The 20,314-nt window shown below is 43.7% G+C and overlaps 1 long non-coding RNA gene across 2 annotated transcripts; it reads right to left on the bottom strand.

Annotated features, from left to right (window-relative positions):
- Positions 1–698: 698 nt before the first annotated feature.
- LOC309539175 lies at positions 699–17,392 on the bottom strand. 2 transcript variants are annotated; one of them, XR_014222737.1, is made up of 4 exons: positions 9,377–17,392; positions 6,922–8,816; positions 5,626–5,716; positions 699–4,524 (listed from the first exon to the last, which is right to left on the bottom strand). It is a non-coding gene; the product is annotated as an uncharacterized lncRNA (long non-coding RNA). The 2 variants fall into 2 exon arrangements; XR_014222736.1 differs by having other exon boundaries at positions 5,626–8,816.
- Between the last annotated feature and the right edge of the window lie 2,922 nt (positions 17,393–20,314).

Here is a 20,314-nt window from a genome sequence, read left to right as displayed (position 1 = left end):
GTCCTTCAAGACAAAGGGCCCTATTTAGAAAGAATCTGTAGTCTGTAAATATAATCCACAATCAAGGCTCTCAGTCCCCAAATTGCAGGACTATTTCCCTGATTACTAATTTAATCAGGCACCACAAGCACTTAAGTGAAGAATCCCAAGTAGACAAAGAGAGCTACTTGCAGTCTCTCTCTTTTTATTATCATATGGTATAATGAATGCAGTAGTTGGATCCTGTTTCTGTGGGGTCAACAATTTATTTTAAAAGTGAAATGGCACTGGAGTATATTATGACAATATGCTTACATGCAATAATGGTAAACAACATGCACTGCGAATTACTAGTACATATTATCGTTTCTGCCAAATTCAGAAGATGTTTTCAATGTATCTTTCTGAAGCAGGGCCAAATATATGTTTCCAATGGACTTACAAAGCAGAAATGTGGTTTTCAACAAACACAGATAAAATACCACACAGAGTTACGGGATAAATACATATTATAAAAACTAGTAGTAGTAGTAGTAGTAAGTAAGTAAATATATTATAAAACTATTGATACTAATGTGGTCCCAGCAAGTAGTCTGAGAGCTCATGGTGCAGCCACCTTGCTGAAGCTAAGTAGATTTGGGTTTGGTCAGGGCCTGCATGAGAGATCACTTTGTACACACATTCAGTGTACAACACCTTGAGTGCAGGAGATAAATGGACTAGATAATGTTGAGAAAAGTGGTTCCCTTAAAACAGAAGACATTTTGGCTGTGTATGTGTTTAAAACATAAAAAACCTTGTGCATATGATGATCATGGCTGTATTGTTTGGGCAGCTCTCAAATCATTTATCCTCACAACAACTTTCTGAGAGGAGTTTTACTGCTAATGGGAATTAGCACCAAGCTCTGCATCAGGACTCTGGCGCCTTTGGCACTCAGGCATTGCTGAACTATAACCCCAGTCATCCATAATAATTGGCCATGCTGGCTGGGACTGATGGGAATTGGAGTCCAACAACATCTGGAGGGCCAAAGGTTCCCCAGGCCTGCTCTATATAGCAGTGACCAACTTGACAAGTGTGTCACCAGTCAAGGTCAGAGAATATAAGGTAGTGTGAACTAGAGTACATAAGATGACCCCATAAATATTACCTCTTGTCTCCTGGGAGCTGACAGGTAGCACTTCAACGCAGGAGAGGCTGGCCATGCCTATCCTTTGAACCCTCCTACTCTATTTCTACTACCTGTGACACATTTGTCAGGCCTCGACTGAGTTTTGATAAAGGTCACAGCAAGCAGGTTTTCCTGCTGTGGTACAAGCAAACTAGCAACAAAAGGGCCAGGCTGGTGTTCAAGTTTTGGAGTGGGCACAAAGAGTGGCAATCTTGCCAGCTACTCATGAGATGAGTTGCTCAGACTGAGGAGCTGGCTTAAATAGATTGCCTTTATAAAACCTGCCAGTCCCAGTCAGCTTATGAGGTCAGTAAATGTTCTTCAGGCTATGGGGTGATGTGACTGTCTTTAGCCTAAACTACCACTTCAAGGCGATGCCTGGTTTCTCAAGGGACCTGAGTGCAAGTGACACAGCAGTCAAGGGGATAGAGTCTGCCAGCTGAAGGCCTGATCTAAGACACACATGGGTTGGCCACTCATCCTCTAGCAGAAGGGTGGAGAACCATTTTCAGCCTTCTAGGGGCCTCTTGAAAGAGGCAAAGTAGGTGGCGCAATTACCGCAAATGTTATGTTTGCATAGTAGGCTAGTCTATATGCACACACAACTCTCTGTCCTCCATCTAGACAAGCAGCAGACATTATCAGAGTTCAGGGGCACATTCCAGCCAGGCAAAAACACTCAAGGAGGGTGCAAAACAGGTCCAGTGAGCAGAGTTCCCAGAGTCATTTACCCATGGCACTACACTGGCCCACAAAATCCTGTAGAAAGCCTTCTGTTTAGCAAGCTACATATTCCAAGGCTTTGTTCACAGTGAGGACCAAGAGCTTAGGATACACCTTTCTGGTGTATATGTGGAAGTTTCACTATAGCTGAGAGCTGCAAATCCCCTAAGTAAGGAATGCAAGTCTCTACTTGTCCCTGCTTTATTTCTGGCACTTCCAGTCTAGCCCCACATTATAAGAAGGCTGGCAATAAAAGATTGCTGCAGCCATCTCCTGCAATAGTATCCAGAAATTGTGGCCTCTCTATATACAGCATAAACTGGTACAGTGGTACCTCGGGTTAAGAACTTAATTCATTCCGGAGGTCCATTCTTAACCTGAAACTGTTCTTAACCTGAAGCACCACTTTAGCTAATGGGGCCTCCCGCTGCTGCCACACCGTGCGACTTCTGTTCCCATCCTGAAGGAAAGTTCTTAACCCAAGGTATTATTTCTGGGTTAGCGGAGACTGTAACCTGAAGCGTATGTAACCCAAGGTACGACTGTATTTATAAAGGCAGCGTGAACTTCCCAGTACTTTTTTTTTTAACACAAAACCCATACCCTGCATCCTTGAACAAGCTGCAGTTTAGATAAATTCATAGTATCAGAATAGCACTGAAATCACTGGGATTAGTTAAGAGCTCTGAATAGTGGTGGTGGTGGTGGTGCCCCCCCCCCATGTCACTGAATTAATTATTCTAGCCCTAACTGGTTTTCCAGAAGAAAATGAGATTTTATTTACATAATAATTTGGGAAAGGGCTGGGTTGCTGTTGTTTTAACACCTTTGCATACAGATGTGAAGCCAAGCGCTAAATACCAAAGCTCTGACTCATTGGAAAGCTGCTTCGTAGCCGGAATCCTCCTCACCTATTTGAACAAAGTACCACATACCAGATGGCTCCATGGGAGTCAGGAGGCCTAAAATGGAGTAATCACTCAGTTTGCAGATGGGAAGCACAGTGCACTCCCAGTTCAATAAGGGGCTCATTTATTCTGATGGATTTTGCATAGATGGGAGTACATCTCCGAAGGATGTGTTGTTCTCCGTTTTCCAAATTTCCAGGCACCACAAAGCTTTCTGTCCACCCCCTGTCACATTTCTGTGACGCAATGTGACAACAGTCAATAGATGGAAGAAGCACCCGTCCTTTTTACATCTCCTTTAAATGTTGAAAAGAAGAATGCCAGCAGAATTCTGAATTCTTCCTGCAGTCTTCATTCCTGCATTTAAAACGTGGGACTCGCTCTGATGGTCCAAAGTGCAAGACCCCCTTTTCAAATTCCTGTGAGACTATCATAGAATTGTAGAGTTGGATTGGAACCTGAGGGTCATTTAGTCCTAAATAATCCATCATTATCTATAATATTCAATTGCATCCTTGAGTTGTGCATGTATTATAGGTGTTTCTGTATTGTGAGGCGGCCCTTTGGAGTTAGTGGGCAGATTAAAAAAAAGCCTTTGCAAGAGGCTTCCGGGCCAACACTGGCTATTGCAGAGGCACAGAAAGGGTTTGCATCTGGAAGTATTTCTAGCCCCACTAGGTCAGGTCAAACACATAAATGGTCCTTGATAAACAGACACGACTCAGAATCTGAGAGATTATCATAGGCAGGGGAACCTTTCAGTCCACAGCCCCAAGTTCCTAACTCTAGCCTCTATGGTTTCTGATACTAAATCTGATTCCTGCATGGGGAACTGAAACTTTTGCCCTTCAGAGGCATGATTAAATGAGCAAAAATACAGTGCCTCCTGTAATGCATTGCTAGATAATTTTTCAGTTGAAGCCACTGACCATTTTTGCAGCATTCACACTTGACCTTTCGATTGATTGCAACAAATGTACATTATTCCTTTTTTCCCAATACTCAATTACCCAGACTATTGTCATTTAGGCACCTGCTTAAAACACATCTGATCACCCAGGCTTTTCCTGAGAGGTAATCCAGCTATATTAATCTAATATTCTGATTAATCTGTTCTATTGATTTGTGGTATGTTTTTTCCATTGATTTTATTAATGTACTTTTATTGTTGATTTTATGCTGTTCATCACCATGATTTTTCTCTCCACAATATCAGTGGTATAGATTTTTTGGCAAATAAATACAATTAGGATTGGCATAAAGGTAGAACTGTGCATCCCAAACTTCAATTAACCTTTCCTCCAGTTTCAAAAATATGTATTTTATTTTATTTTGTAAAAAGGCTTCTGGTGTCACAGAGAGCAACAACAAAGCATTGTTAAATAATGTAGAAACAGGAATGCATAGTATTGTTACCAACCAGTAAAAATAGTAATAATGGTAAGACAGGACAATTTTGCATTCAACTCTAAAAAAATAAGTAAAATTATGCAACCAAATGCTCCTGATTATACCACGAATGCAATGAGCCTCTTGACATCCTTCTCCTTTAGTTCCCACTGATGCTCTGGGTAGCTGAACTGTCCATAACTTGCCAGGGATACAAAGGTGGCAATTGTAATTCAAACATGATGACACAGCTGTCATTCCAAGATGATTATGTTTCATCCACCTTGTCACTTTTAGTGCCAAGCCGAGATATGATGTGGGAAACCTGTGAGCAGGGCTTCCTGTGGTTTCCTTAATGTAAAAGCAAGCAGTGGGGGGGACTGAGATGAGGACCATGAGGTGGGTGTCAACATGTCCTGAATTAAATAAGCCCCTGACAGCTCCTAATTTGCCTAATGGAGCAAAGAGCAAAACAGGGATAGGGAACCACTGGCCCTCCATATGCTATTGAACTACAAATCCCATCATCCCTGATCATCAACCATGCTGACTGGGGCTGATGGGAGTTGGAGTCTAGCAACATCTGAAGGGGGCGGGCTACAGATTTCTCATCCCTAACAAAAACTTGCATTTCCCCAAAGGACTTCATGGCATTTTTAGCTGGACAGAATACATAGTTCTGATCCAAATCACAAACACAGAGCTGCTTTCTTTTTATGTTTTTTGAAAAGCCTGCAGGAAACCCTTTTCCTGCATCTCTACCATTGCATCCACTGTGGTTCTTAGTAGCAACAAAGACTTGCAGTTTAGTGCATTTCAGCGCAGTTGAGAAATGGCTCTTACTCCAGTATCAACAATTCCAGCATACAATACATCACAGCTGTGCTATGCTGTAAAGCAGCTTTCTGCAACCAGGGGTATTCCAGATGTTTTGGATCCCTCACCCAGTGCCTGCCATATTGTTTTGGACTGCCATATTGCTTCCTGCTTGGCAGGGGGTTGGACTCGATGGCCCTTGTGGTCTCTTCCAACTCTATGATTCTATGATTCTATGATTCTATGACTCTATGACTCTATGACTCTATGACTGTAACTCCTATCATCCCCAGTTAGTATGGCCAGTCGTCAGGGATAGGAGTTGTAATCCAAAGCAGCACAAGGTTGGGGGAGACTGTGTAGAAGTGGCTGCCCTGCCCTGATTTAAAAGGAGGATAAATCAGAAAGAGGAGAAAATAGATTCTCTTGCTATTTACCCTTCTGACAGTAGTATAAATGCATACATACTGGCTACATGCATTGTAGAATCCCTTGCAGGGACAACATGACCCAACAGGCTTCCTACATCAGCAAACCACTAACCACATCCAACATTGCACACTTCCTTAGAAAGATGACAATATTCTCCCACACACTTGCCATACCCTTTTTATTTGCTCTCCATTGTTTGCTTACATTGCCTGTGCTCTCCTGGAATGAAATAACCTGCCATTCTAAGATTCACTGTGAAGTCTCCAAGCACATTGCAAGGCAGAACGAGGGACCTCTGTGACAAGAAATATATTGGCAGAGAGCAAAGGTGAGAAATGTCAGCAACGAGCCATGAAAACTGGAAAGCATTCATATGGCGAGAGTGTTGCATATGACTTACAATACCAATCTTACACGTGTGTGGGTGTGGGTGTGGGTGTGGGTGTGTGTGTGGTTTCCCCCTTGGGGCAGACATGGGGCCTGTCTGAACCCTTAGCGGTTGGTATCCCGGTTCCCTCAGGTCACAAGTCCTGTCAACCATCATTACCTCAGAGTCGACCAGACTCAGCTTCAATTCTGTGAGCAGAAGCCATGAATTTCTCTTCAAGGGAGACTGTAATAACAGAAGTACTCTTGGAGTAAGGGTGGAGTAATGGTGTAACTCAGCTGCCATGGGATGCTTGTTTATGTGCCCAATACAAGACATCAGGGGTGGGGACCAGGGGCAGACCAAGGACAGAGAGCAGGCAGGGGCGTGGCTGGTGCACGTCCCTGGGGGCATGGCACATGTCCTGGGGGCATGGCATGCCACCCGCAGGGGCATAGTGTGTGTCCCGGGGGCATAACATGCCACCCAAAGGGGAGTGGCATATGATCTGGGAGAGTGGTGCACCGCCTGCAGGGGGCGTGGCACCCAGCGCAGGGGGGCAGCCACGATGGCACCCCACCGGGATCGTGGTGCAGGGGGCGGTGCACTCTCCCTGCCCCCTCTTCCTCTGCCAGTGGTGGGGACAGACTTTAGGCTTGATAGATCTACCTTAGGGCGGGGGACAGAAAATGAGGCCTGGGGGTGAAAAACAGTCTGTTAGGCCTCTCTTTCTGGCCAGCGGGACTCTTCTCAGGACACAAGCCCCCTCCAGACACACATCACCCCCTGCTGTCATGCTTTTGCAACCTCCTTGTGTGTTTTCTGGCTGAAATACGTCCTTGAACTCTGATAATGCCTCTAGTATGCCTGGATGGTAGAGTGTGTGTGTGTGTGTGTGTGTGTGTGTGTGTGTGTGGAAACTAGCCTACTGTACAAAGGTAAACTTTGCATCCATTGCTCCACCCACCTTCACCTCGATAGATAGAACCTTGACCCAATAGAGTCACATGCAAAATTATGGCGTGCACACACAGAGAAACACCATGCATACCTTGCTCACACCAAATCCCCTCAGAAACACATATACACAAATACTGAAACACACACACACACTGCCCTGTGATGAAACTCACCCCATAGAACTGCCGCCTTCTGAGCGGGTGCAAAGTGCACACGTAAAGTAGGCAAGCACAATTTGTGAGATTGCACATCCCTGTTGGCACACATCTGTGAAGGCATCAGCCTTAGCTTCCAGTTTCCCAGCATTGTGGAGTTTGAGTCAGCATGTGATGATAGCCTTAGCTCTGATCTTATGCTGGCAGGCTTTCAGATAATTGCATTACACTTCAAATGTAGAAATAGCACATGGGGTTTATTGATTCCAACTAAGAAAACAGGAAAGTAGGAAGGGGAAATTGTTAACTTGCAGCTTCCTCTCAACTCTGCTTTCTATCACTTCACCAAAAAGCAGTGTGAAAATTATACAGTAGCCATAATAACTATTACCTGGGTGTTTGCTTTTGAATGGCTTATTCCCTAGTATATCCTGACAACTTATTCTGCAACTTCAAAGGGGAAAGCTTTACTACCAATGATTTTGAAAGGTTTGTGTTTTTGGGGTTTGCTGTTGTTGTTTTTAAGAACAGTAAGCAGAAAGAAGCAATAAATTGCTATTGAACAAGCCATTCTTCCTTTCCTCTTTCCCTTTCATACAGAAGAAAAAACATGTTTAGCACAAACCCAGTTACTGGAATATTGATCACACAGGCTTCTACTGAAAGAAACATCTTGATTTTATCAGGCTTCTCGCCCCCCCCCCCCGCCGCCGCTAGTAACTGCAAAGAGAAACTAATTCTGCATACATTCAGTGTCAAGTCAGTTTTTATGCGGAAACAAAAAAAAACAACCCTGGAAAACAAAGGGAGGAAAAAGTAACAGCAATTAATAAACGTATGTTTACTGCACTAATTAAGCATTTCCTAGAGGGACTGATTATGTGTTTGTTTATACCAGCCAGATACTGCTCACTATGAGAAAATACCCACATTTCATACATCAAAAAGCCACTCCTTTCATATTTCCTCTGCCATTCTCACTGTAGTGGAGTGCGAGACAAGAGCGTGAAAAAAAGGTAGAATTATTCATTACCTCGTCTCCTACTGGTTTGTATGTTCAGGATTTTTTTTTAATAAGCACAAAGCCATAAATTAGCTTGTAGCAAAATAGAATTAATTGGGTGTCTTAGTAGGATCATCAAGCCAGGGTTTGAAATCAATTCATCTGCCAAAGATTTCAGTAATGTAACCTTCACTCATTAAGGTGAGAGCAGAGATTCTGGATCTCTTTGTTACACACATAAACACACACAATAAAACAAGACTGCTTGTTCCACACCCACCAAAAATAAACACCCAATTAGACAATGTATGTGCATCGTGCATATTACCCTTTCAGAGACATTAGGGGGATTTTATAATCTTCTTAAAGAGTGCCATTATTTATGTCATACTCTGACAGATCTCAAGTGTTCATCAAAGACATGTAAGGTGCTTCCTGCATGATCAGTCAAAGCATATGCCAAATGCACTTGGCCCTTGAATGCGAAAGTTTCATTTCAGCGACAAGAGCCAAAATAGCTATTTGTTTATTTATGTATGTATGCAAGTTTGTATATCCTGCCAACTAATCTAATCTATGGGATGAATAAAGATACAATAAAGCCAAATATAATAGGCAATTAATGCTTTGCCAAAACATGCACATCAATTTCTCAAAAAAATTCCTTCCACTGCTAAGTAGGCTTCCATTTTTCTTCCTGTTTCTCAAGTTGCTTAAGAATTCCCTTAGAATTGTGGTGGGTTCAGGACTGAGCTTCCCTTATTGTTGCAGCATTCACCCCTCCCAATCCCAATCCACGTCATCTTCTCTCACAGTAGGTTCATACTGTGTATGTGTGCGAGATGGTCTTATGAAAGGCCATTGACTAACCTTGGCTGCAAAAAATATGCTTTCTAAATAAATAAATAAGCTACAGATGATAGCAGTCATGAAATTAAAAGACGCCTGCTCCTTGGGAGAAAGGCGATGGCAAAACATCTTAAAAAGCAGAGACATCACCTTGCCAACAAAGGTCCGTATAGTTAAAGCCATGGTTTTCCCAGTAGTGATGTATGGAAGTGAAAGCTGGACCATAAAGAAGGCTGATCGCCGAAGAACTGATGCTTTTGAATTATGGTGCTGGAGGAGACTCTTGAGAGTCCCATGGACTGCAAGAAGATCAAACCTCTCCATTCTTAAGGAAATCAGCCCTGAGTGTTCACTGGAAGGAGAGATCCTGAAGCTGAGGCTCCAATACTTTGGCCACCTCATGAGAAGAGAAGACTCTCTGGAAAAGACCCTGATGTTGGGAAAGATTGAGGTCACAAGGAGAAGGGGACGACAGAGGACGAGATTTCTGGACAGTGTTCTCAAAGCCACAAACATGAGTCTGACAAAACTGCGGGAGGCAGTGGAAGACAGGAGTGCCTGGCATGCTCTGGTCCATGGGGTCACGAAGAGTCGGACACGACTAAACGACTAAACAATAACAACAGATGACATACACTACTATTAGACAAAAACACATATTAGTCATTCCTCGGCGTCACACACACAATTCTCAGAAGGCCCAGGGCATGCAGATAACTCTTTCTGGAGGGTAAAGCAAATTCTATGGAAGAAAAATACACAGCACCTGTGAACATGCCAGTTTCTCTCATCCGAGATCTTCAACTCATTCAAAATAAGCCATTTATCATCCTTTCTCTCCCCAGTTTGGCATGAGCCATACTCAAACTTACCTTTCCTACCCTGCCAAGTTTCAATTTAGCCCACTGGACCATTTTTCTAACTGTAAGTTGCAGAACCTACGACTCCCTCCCCTGATTTCTCATTGCAGTGGTGGAATTGCAATTCAGCTGACTCACCCTTAATATAGGGCCACCATGACAATAGCTCTATAATTTTAATTTTAATGCCAATGCTTTCCCACACAGATGTGCTGGTAGCGGCTCACGTGATACACAGACAGCAATGCGAGGGCCAGAATACATATCAAAACATCAGTACAACCAACAGCTTAGAACAAATTTACTTTTAAAGAAACAATCTAGCAATCTAAATAAACAGTCCATTTGAACAATGCTAACAATACAAGATTTCAGATTCAGCAAGAAACAGGCATTATAAATTATTAAAAGCACAATATCAATCCACCAGCTTATCAGCTGTTAAAATACACAAGACGTAATGTCTCTGGAAAGTTCACAAAGAGGGCATGAAGGCAACAGTTAACTTCTGTTGTTTATTCCCAGCTACCTTGAAGATAGACTGCCTCTGAACTTGGAGGTTCTATTTACCACCACAGTGAGAATCAGTTTCGCAATGGATTTATTTGTCTAAAAATCATAGAGACAACCCCCAACTAACACACACACCCTCCAGTGTTGCTCACTGTCCTCTCATCATCCCTCTGGGCTGGGTTTCTGCTGTGGGGTTAATGCACTTTCTGAGTACTCCAATTGCACTTTTCTGTCCCTAGGAACAATGCAACAATCCCTCCCAGATAGCACATTCATCATAACTTCCAATGGTGTTGAAACACATTTCACTGTCTCTGGGTACTCTGTCCTTGTGTGGGTAGCACAGGATAATAGCTTCAGACAGAAACAACCAAGTTCTTTAACAAAGGTCAAAATTGAACTGGAGGTGAGGGAGAAGAAAATCACAGAATTCGGCTGCTTTAGCTGCAATGAGGACACGGACCTTTCTGCGCTCTGTGAAAGCAACTTAGGTTTGCTTCTCTTGCTCACAGAGCGGCAATAATGGCAAATGGGACTTGGAAGCAAGAGTGGCATTGGGCTGCTGTTCAAATAGCTCTTAGGATTGCAATAATACGAGGCACAAAAGGGCTCCAAACAACCCAGCACAATTTAGAATTCAATCTGGAAACAGCAACAGTGATGAGATTCCAAGTGGGGTCCTTCTGAGGTCCAAGACGGAACTCCCCAAAGCAAGCAATTTTGACAAGCCAGCAAAAATAAATGCTTTCCCCACCCCACAACTCTCTTCTAACCATCTCTGTAACAGATATTCACCCCGAATTTCCTTTGGCAAGAACCAGCAGAAACTGTTCTATTGACTCTGATAGGAACTGCCCACAAGTATATTAATGCATCTGAAAGATATATAATAAGGCACACAGAGAATTTGCAGAAATGGGAATCTCAATTTGCAGGCCACCTGGATCATTTGGTTGGTTCTGCATGGATTGCTATAAAATGCAGAAACAGAAAGCAGAAACAACAAATTCAGCCATCTTTCCTGTACCTTTGACCATATCCCAACAGCATCCCAGTTCTGTTAGGGTGTCGACTTTGGATTGTCTAGGGAATAATACTGGATGGTTTGAATGGATGTAAGTCATGCTTTGAAAAAGAACATCAGAGGAAACAAAGAAGGTTCTGTTCAGCCTAGAAGTTAAGGCTGTACATGGAGCTTTGGGGAAAATTCACCCAACCCACATTGGGCTATTCTGAGCATCATCTCTGAAGCTGTTTTCAGGACTGGTGAATGGCTTCAAGAATGTAACCATCAGTCACGCTGTTGTGCCCATATGCCCATGTATAGAATTGTGCATGGCCACCATAGGAAAATAAACGTGGAATTATGCTATTTATGACGGTGTATGTACAAACAAAGAAAGGCAGCATGAAATAACAGAATTGGGGGTGCTTCCAGATTATAACTGTTTTGATGTAGGGTTCAACTGCATTTCTTCACCTTCTTGGAACTTCTTCCCACATGAAGAAATAGCTTCTATGGAAACACTGAAGGGGGGATTGGAACTGGAGAGTCCAACCATTAGGGGCCCGTGGGCACATTTGCCACCTGGAGAAACTGTTGTGGGAACCCCACGCACTACAACCAAGCACACCCCACAACCTTTCCTATCGACAACAACAGAATTCTTTCAAGTCTAAATTCAGCAGGAGCAGAGGCACCCATGGGTATCACACTGGTGGCCCCTGAACTAAAGACTATTCCAGGCAAGCACTCTTTAAAACAAGCAGGAATAACACTTAAAGTAATGTCTGCATGTTGCTGATAAGGACACATTTCCACATCCACACCTGCAACAGTTTCTTCACCAATTTTAATTTGGTGGCATTAATTTTATGGAAGTCCCCATGATGATGGAGGGGAAATGAAAACCTTATTCATAATTTAGTTCTACCAGCATAAAAACTAACATAGAAGTGGGAGGAGGGGGTCGCTGCCAAGTCCCACTCCCTCCAATGCATTACCAATACCATGATATGAGTTTGAGAGTGGTGAAGGTCTGAAGTAAGGATATTCTTCTATCTCTGAGTTCTGTGGGGTTCTACATAGCATGGAGAGGCTCCCCAATTCTTCACTCATGAGGCACTGTAATGGCTGTAATGGCAATGCGCTGGAGGGGTTGTTTACACACAAGTAGAACAAACACTCAACTAGGGCTGTGGTCTTCCCGAAACCATATCATACATTAAAAGCTGCTCACATGCACGGCCACCACTCCCACTAACATTTAGGAATCTGGTGATTACAGGTGTTTTTCTAATTAGATGAAATATTTCCTAAGCCAGGGCAATCTGCAGTAAGCATGTACATTTTGAAAGGGGCAAAGGAGTTCATTGCCCAGATATCTCTATTTAAAGGAGATTTGCTTTTGTTCAGCAGAGCAGAGCACATGGCTGGGAAATGGCAAAGTGCCAGGATGAAACTGCTCCTAATTTTCGGAGGAGGCCACTTGCTAATTACACAAACTGCAGGTGTGAAGAGAGAAGCTCAAAGTAATCAATAGCAGTAATTAATCTGCTAGACTGGAGCTAAAGAGCTAACAGCTGGACATCAGCAATGGACACATGCAACAAGATCAGCAATAATTACCTCTTTAAATATTGAATTTCCATAGCAACAATTAGGTGGATAAATAAAGGCTTGAAATCAAGGTACCAAAGCAGGATGCAGAACTACCAACACAACCCTCCTACCAAACTATGGCTGTTTTTAAAACACAGCAATATTATTCCTAGGCAGGCTGGTCTCTGATGCAGCGGCAAGTTCCCTTTCTGCAACTTCTGGGTCCCCCCGGCTAATGTCACCTAGCTGCTTCTGAACCTCAGCTCAACTTCTTTTTGTTCACCCACCACTCCCTGAGGAGAGCAGGTCAACAGCAGCAATAATGGCTCAAAGTACAAAGCGTGTTTTCCCCATAATGTGATGAAATGAACACATTAGCTAGCTTGTTACTGCAAATTAGGAATTCATTTCTCTAGAGAGTTCTGCAAGCCCTAGATCACGAAATCCCAATAGGTAGACTATATTTTCTCTGCTGGGTCTTGCGCTCCCCTCTGTAACAATCCTTAAGTGAACTCTTTAAGCTTATTTGAAACTTTGCAGAGAAGAATGCTTGGCACCTATGCAAATGGTGCCATTCCATCATCAATCCTTCAACTCCAGTTTCAGTTTTTGGAGATTTCGTATTGCTTCTTTCTAAATAGCCTGCGTGAGGAACACCTTCACCCCCAGCTCACTTGGTTCCGCAGAAGCCTTGTTCCACATTCCCTCCTTCACCCATGTGCGATCTGCTATGACAGGGTTGGGAACCTTCAGCCCACAGACCACATTTGGAGCACCAGGCCTCACCTTTTGACCCACAAGGCCATTTTCCCTAAATATCACATACACTATCAGGTGTGGGCAAGTGGGACTACAAAGGAAGAAGAAGCTTAAAATGAGATCCTGAGGAGAGAGAAAAAGAAATGCAAGGTTACTGTGATTTAAATCATGGCTCCTCTTGTCTTCAGTCCAGTTCAGTCTTCTGCTGGGTTCTTTTCAACTGAATCCAGGTGAAACTACAAAGGAAGAAGACACTTAAAATGAGATCCTGGTGGTTCCTTTGCTGGAGCAAGGCACACTCCCCCTGCCCTTCAGCTGGAGTACACTTTGCTCCAAGAGCACCAAGGGTTTTCTGTTGAAGCCGCTGCTAAAAAGGAGTCTTCCCTCCATTTTAGTAGCAGATCCCATGCAAACTGCTTGGTGCTACTGGAGCAGCAAAGCTCCTTGCACTGCGGCTTCCAAGCACTCAGCTATCAGTCCCCAGCTGCCTACCGGGCACTTGGGAACAGATTTGGATGATCATGACATCAGGTGACTGACAGGTGGTTTGCCCCATTCATCTGCCCAAGTTGTTCCACAAGGGTGGGACCAGAAAAAGCTCCAACTCATGCAGCCAAAAAGGTTCTCCACCCCTGCTTGCCACCTACTTTACAAAGGATATTCCTCTATTTGAAGGTTGTTGGTGAGTAGGCCTCCATTTGAAGGGATTCTCTGTGTCCAGTTTTAAAAATAAAGAACCAAAAGAAAGAGGAACAGGGCCCTGAAATTACCTACCAGCACTTCACATCTGGACAGCAGACTGAGGAAGCATAGAGGTCACCTGTTCACAGTCTACTCCATTGTGCTGAAATGTAGTTCTACATTTGCATACACACACACACACACACACACACACGCATATGCATATGTAAATATGAATCCCTTTTCTGGCAATGCTTTCCTTCTTCTATGCTGAAGCTAAACTGTTCACCCTAATAACAGGGCTTTCTCACTTGTGGCACCCACATGTTGAAATGTTCCTTGGGGTTCTATCTATTTATTTTTATTTGAAATAGTTCTAGGATGCCGTTAAGGGCAAAAGCCATATCAAGGCAACTCACACGTTAAATGTACAAAACAAGCACAATAAGCATATTTAATAAATGCCAAGCTAAACTAAAAGAACATCCAGATGGCCCAAAACAAAGCAATTCAAATACAGACTAAAATCAGTGCCATAGCAAGGTCAAGTGGTACCTGGTGCAGAAAATTTCTTGTCACCCCCCACATTGAAATTATTAAAAGAAGGAAAAATAAGATAGTTACAGTTGCAAGTATTATTTTCTTGTTTATTTACTTAACATCATGAGCATAAGCACTTAAAACCTTTTTTCTGCGATGGGAATTTCTTATTTTAAAAACATAAATTTTTGCCATTTTGTCACCCCCCTCAGTGGTGACACCCGGGGCAACCCGTAACCACCACAAACCCCTTCCTATGCCACTGACTAAAATTCAGCAGCAGTCTCACAAAGCAAAGCACAATCTCAAGCAAAGGCCAGTGAGAGCCAGTAGGAAAGCTGGTTGGGTATAGGCTCAGTCCCTTTCCTTTGTAATCTCCAGCCTAACTTCTCTAAGAGGCAGGCACATGATGATCTCCACATGCAGACAGGCTAATATGGGTGAGAGTCCTTCATGAAAGTCAGGCCCAAGCCGTTTAAAGGTTTTAAGGTTAAAAATAAGCCTTTTAATTTGTGCTAATAAACACCCAGGCAACCAGTGCAACTGGCGCAGGGTATAGGATACATGTCATATGGGGCAACCTTTCGGCTCCCACCAGGGCTCAAGTGGCCACATTTTTTTTACTAGCTGAATTTTCCAAGCCACTTTGAAGACAGCCCTACACAGAATGCACTGCAATCATCTAACCTGGGCTTCACTGGTGCATGAACATCCGAGGAAAGATCAGACCTCTCTGGATAGGGATACACCTGATGTATCTGCCTGCCTAAACTACAGTGAAAATGCACAATAAATACATCCTTGAAAACCTCAAACTTACTTTGGTGGAAATCTGCATAAAATCTCTTCAATAAATCTCACCACAGGATTCCAATTCTCACAGGCTCTTGTCTGAAAAGTACATTTTATTCCACAAACAACTCTCGAGCATTGATTTCTGCCAGTAGCACTTCTGAATCTCTGTAGCCCGCAATATTTCTGTACGTGGAACTTCAAAGTTTGTAATATTGATTTGTATGGCACATCTCAATTGCCTAACAGTGAAAATGCTATTTTTGACCAGCAAAAATTGAAGCTGGATGATACACTTTGCTTTGCTCAACACAATTCTGAAGCATTTTGGAGTTCATTTAACATAGAACATTTGATTTGCAAGAATTTTCTGTGGTGGTAGGGGAACATAAAGGAATAGTGAATGCTGACATCTGCGGTCACTCCTGCACAGTAGTCACAATAAATTTTGAAGAAAAGTCTCCCACCTTATCCCCTGCCCTTGGTTAAAGGTATAAAAAGTCTGCTAGAACTGAGAGGCCAATAATGTTATTTTTTTCTAACTTATTTAGAAACCAAATGTATCCCTTCACACCTGCTTTCTCCTTAATGAGTTGGCTATCGAAAAAAACTTCAGATTAGCACCTGCCAGCTCCCTGCACTAATAGGAAGATTATTTTGTACCAGGAAAACACTGAACGAGAACACATTAGCACAAGTGGGCGATGACTCTGGGCCACTTCTCATGTTGCATTTCAAAGACACAGCTGTGTCTTAGTCCTGCATGTAATGTACACATTTGTAAATATAACTCAAAGAACACAGTACTATTGTTAAGCATCTCCAGAAAAGAAACCTTGGATAACTTACCCTTGGCAGGGCCGGCTCAATACATTTTAACACAAGATGCAGCCCCCTTCCCCACTAGGAAAGAAGGGGTGAGTGAAGATCTACTGTCTGTTGCCTCCAGCTCCTAGCAGCACCACAATGCACAATAAGGGCTAGACTGTTGCTTTTGGGGACACCATCCCTATGTACCATTCGGGCTGATCTGAAGACCTGATTGTGACTTTGTACTATCCTCTGAGAAGAGGGTTCATGCTGAGGGTACCAGACCCTTCCAGGATTCAAATCAGGTTCCCAAGGTGTCTCATATCCACAAACAAAGAGTCAGGGGGGAAAAGCCCTTGCGTTCTTTGGTGGCTAATCCACAGTTCACTCGCTCCGCCCGACATCTTCCCAACTCTGACTGCAATATCCCTACCTGGTCACCTCTCACATCACTTAATGATCCATCTGTACCATGGTGCCTACAGTAAACTACTTAATTACCATAGCTAAGCAGGTGGCTTGTTAAATATTCATCAAATTTCATTTATTCATTACCATAGAAAGCACTCCTTTTGAAACCTGCCGCTCGTGCATGTGGCTATTTTGTGTAACCATGTGGTGCCATGGTTATTTTAGTACGTCCCATTCTGCTTGGCGATGCCGCCGTCTGTTCTATCCTTTGCAAACGTCTGCTACGATTCAGTCAAAGCCCATTTCTATTTCCGTCCGTGGCTTTCGACAGCCGAATAGACCTAACGTGGCACGAGCCAACCTGGATCCTGCTGAATGCTTAGAAAGAGAGATTGGGCGGGGGGTGCAAAGACAGTCTAACGGCAACAGCAGCAGGGTGCAAGGCTGCAGGATGAAGAAACTGTATTCTTCCCTTCCCTGGAAAACTGTCTCTTTTCCCCAGCAGTTTTTATTTTAATCTTAGAGCTGTACTGGGGGGAAGCAGTGAAAAGCTGGTGTGGGGCAGGGGGCAACAGCTGCAGCTTCCCCCTCCCATTCACACATGCACTTTAAATTTCCCAGGCCTAGATTTCCATCAGTGTTGCTTTGTAGGGTAATTCTTCACAGAACTCTAGCTAACCTCAATGTTTCTAACAACAAATAAATAAGTAAATAAATATTATTATTAAGATTAATATTATATCCCACCTTTCTTCCAAGTAGCTTGAAGTGGCGTACATGGCTCTTCCCCTCCACAATTCTTCCTCACAACAACTCTGTGAAGTAAGTTAGACTGAGAAACAGACCCTGGTCTGAGAGGACAGAGCCCTGATTGACTCTAGCTGCAAAGGTTGAGGTACTGAAGAGGCCAGAGGTCATCTTGGCTGTGAGTCCTGGAAGACCAGCTCCCTGCCTAGCAGGTCTTTTCCACCAAGCCTAGCAGGGTGGACCCTAATTGACTCCAGCTACAAAAGCTGGAGCTGTTGAACAAACTCTTGGGGTTTTTTTTGTTCGGAGGGAGGTTGTTGCTGTTATTTTTCGTATCTTTATTTTAGATCTTGTTGCCATTTATGTGGAAACTATTCAGTTGGGTTGTGCATTTTTAATGTTTTATTTGTTTATGACTACTTGTGTTATGTTAGAGTTAGGTGTTTTTTCATGTTGTAAACCACTTTGAGCATGGCTTGAATTGTGGAAAGGTGGCATACAAATAAAAGTATGTATGTTGCCCACTGAGCTTAATGGTTGAGTGGGATTTGATCTCCCAGGTCCTGGTCCAACACTCTAGCCACTACAGCACACGGGCCATCTTTTCTTCTTTAAGTACCATACTAGTACCAATCAAAGCTGTAAACAGATGAAAAAGGTACCAGGAAGGAAGGTACTGAAGGAAGAACATATGCAGGGCCGTCTTACCCATAGGCGCTAGGGGTGTTGGGCACCCGGGCGCCAGGCTCTCAGGGGTGCCAGGCCGAGAGTCTGGGGCCCGAGAGTTGAGTCCGGGGAAGAGCCCAGCCATCGGTTGGAGCGCCGCAGCGGGCTCTTCTACTGTGAGCAGCTCTGCAACATGAGTTCGGGGGTGACCGAGCCAGCGAGATGCTGAGGCAGCTAGCCGGCTCCACCCTCCTGCACGCCTGGGACTGGGCAACCTGGGGTGGGTGGGCAGATCTTTGCACCCCAGCACCGCATATGCTTAAGACAGCCCTGAACATACAGCTACAGAAAGAGCATTCACATTGGAGTGGAACTAGCACAGGGCCACAGAAGTCAAATTTTTAACTCCCTTTCATGCACCCCCTTACAACCCGGCAAAATAAGGGGCATAATTCACAACAAAGAAAGTGTCCACAAAATTCACATTCCACCCGTTTCAGCTCCATACTAATTCTCACACATGTATGTCTTGCTCCCAGTTATACTCCATTGGGGGTTTGTGGTCCAAAGTGGTGTGAGTAACATTGCTCTCTCACACATGTACTTTCCTCCTGAGTACATCAGACAAGCTCATGCATGAATTATATAAGCAAGCCAAAGAAGAAATAGTCTTGACAGAAAGATTATCATGACATTCAGGAAGATTTCAGGAGGTTGTGGCATACTGCAAGAGGAAAGCTATCGCAATCATACAAAAATGTTGCAAAGCACTGAATGAATGACCACGCTGTAGAATTGACTGAAATTGCAGATTTTGCACATCTGCTAGATATTTAGTAGCACTATTCTACTCTAATGCAATTATAAATGTCGAACTGAACTCTGCTGGAGTTCAGCAGCAGAAACCTTTTTCCTCTGCTATTTCCAGATTCCTGTTATAACTCTCAAAAATGAAAGGTCAAGCTACCTACCTTCTCTTTATTACCCATGCAGTCTGGTTCTGTGAATGTTTACTCAGAAGTAAGTCCTGTTGATTTCAAGGGAGCTTATATCAAAATTGCATGCGCTTCACACTGAAGTCCACAATCCTTTTGCACATATTGTACAGTACTCTCGAAAGTTTCTCCTACTCCCTGTTTGTTTTCAAATAATCTTCAATACATTCTAGGAGGTGATATTGACAAAAGGAGAAGCACACCTACTGTAGGCTGATAACTAACTGCAGCTGCAGTTGTAATATTCTGTTAGGTATTTTGGGGGGTACATTGAAAAATGCAAAGGTGGAGGCTATAAGCGAAGGCAAGGGGGTGGACACCAATGCATTAAAAGGTAAGGCTGGAATCCTGGGCACAGTTATTTGGGCAATAGACATCACTGAACTCAGCAGATGTTTTCTCTGAGCAAACATGCATAAGACCAATGGACCTTAGTCTTAGACAGTGCTTTTTTCTGGGGGGATGCGGGGGGCACCCCTAAACATTTTGTGAATCTATGCTTGGCCTCATTGAGGGGCAGTATTTCAATATGAGTAGGAAAATGAGAGTACCCCTAAACATTTGTTTTTAAGGGGGGAAAATCACTGGTCTTAGACATTGTTAATTGTCTAAGGGGAGAGCCAAACTCCTGGCCAACAATGACAGGGCTTAATAGAGTAGTGCAGTCACTCCCCTCCCCATAGCCCTATCACTTGCAACAGCCAGGAAAGAAGGTAAGGGCGGGGGGGGGCACTGTTCTTTGCTAGCATGATAGCAAAGAGACCCAGATCAGGTCTATTGCCATCAGCTGATGGCAACAAGGCCAGCTCAAGAAGCAGTGGATCCTGGGCCAGGCCAGCCCTGCACCCAAACTGTGGGAATTAGACTGTAGCTCCCATTTGTAGAGAATGAGAAAGACAGCCCTGGGTCGTTTGACCCTTTAGTTCTCTTTTCCCTCCTATAAAAACTACACGAGACACTCTCCAGTGTGGTGTGGTGGTTAAGAGCGGTAGACTCGTAATCTGGTGAACCGGGTTCGCGCCTCCGCTCCTCCACATGCAGCTGCTGGGTGACCTTGGGATAGTCACACTTCTCTGAAGTCTCTCAGCCCCACTCACCTCACAGAGTGTTTGTTGTGGGGAGGAAGGGAAAGGAGAATGTTAGCCGCTTGAGACTCCTTCGGGTAGTGATAAAGCGGGATATC

This window comes from Podarcis vaucheri, assembly GCF_965113315.1.
Source record: "Podarcis vaucheri genome assembly, chromosome: 8".
In the NCBI taxonomy this organism is placed as follows: Eukaryota; Metazoa; Chordata; class Lepidosauria; order Squamata; family Lacertidae; genus Podarcis; species Podarcis vaucheri.
This window is presented reverse-complemented; position numbering and strand designations above follow the sequence as displayed.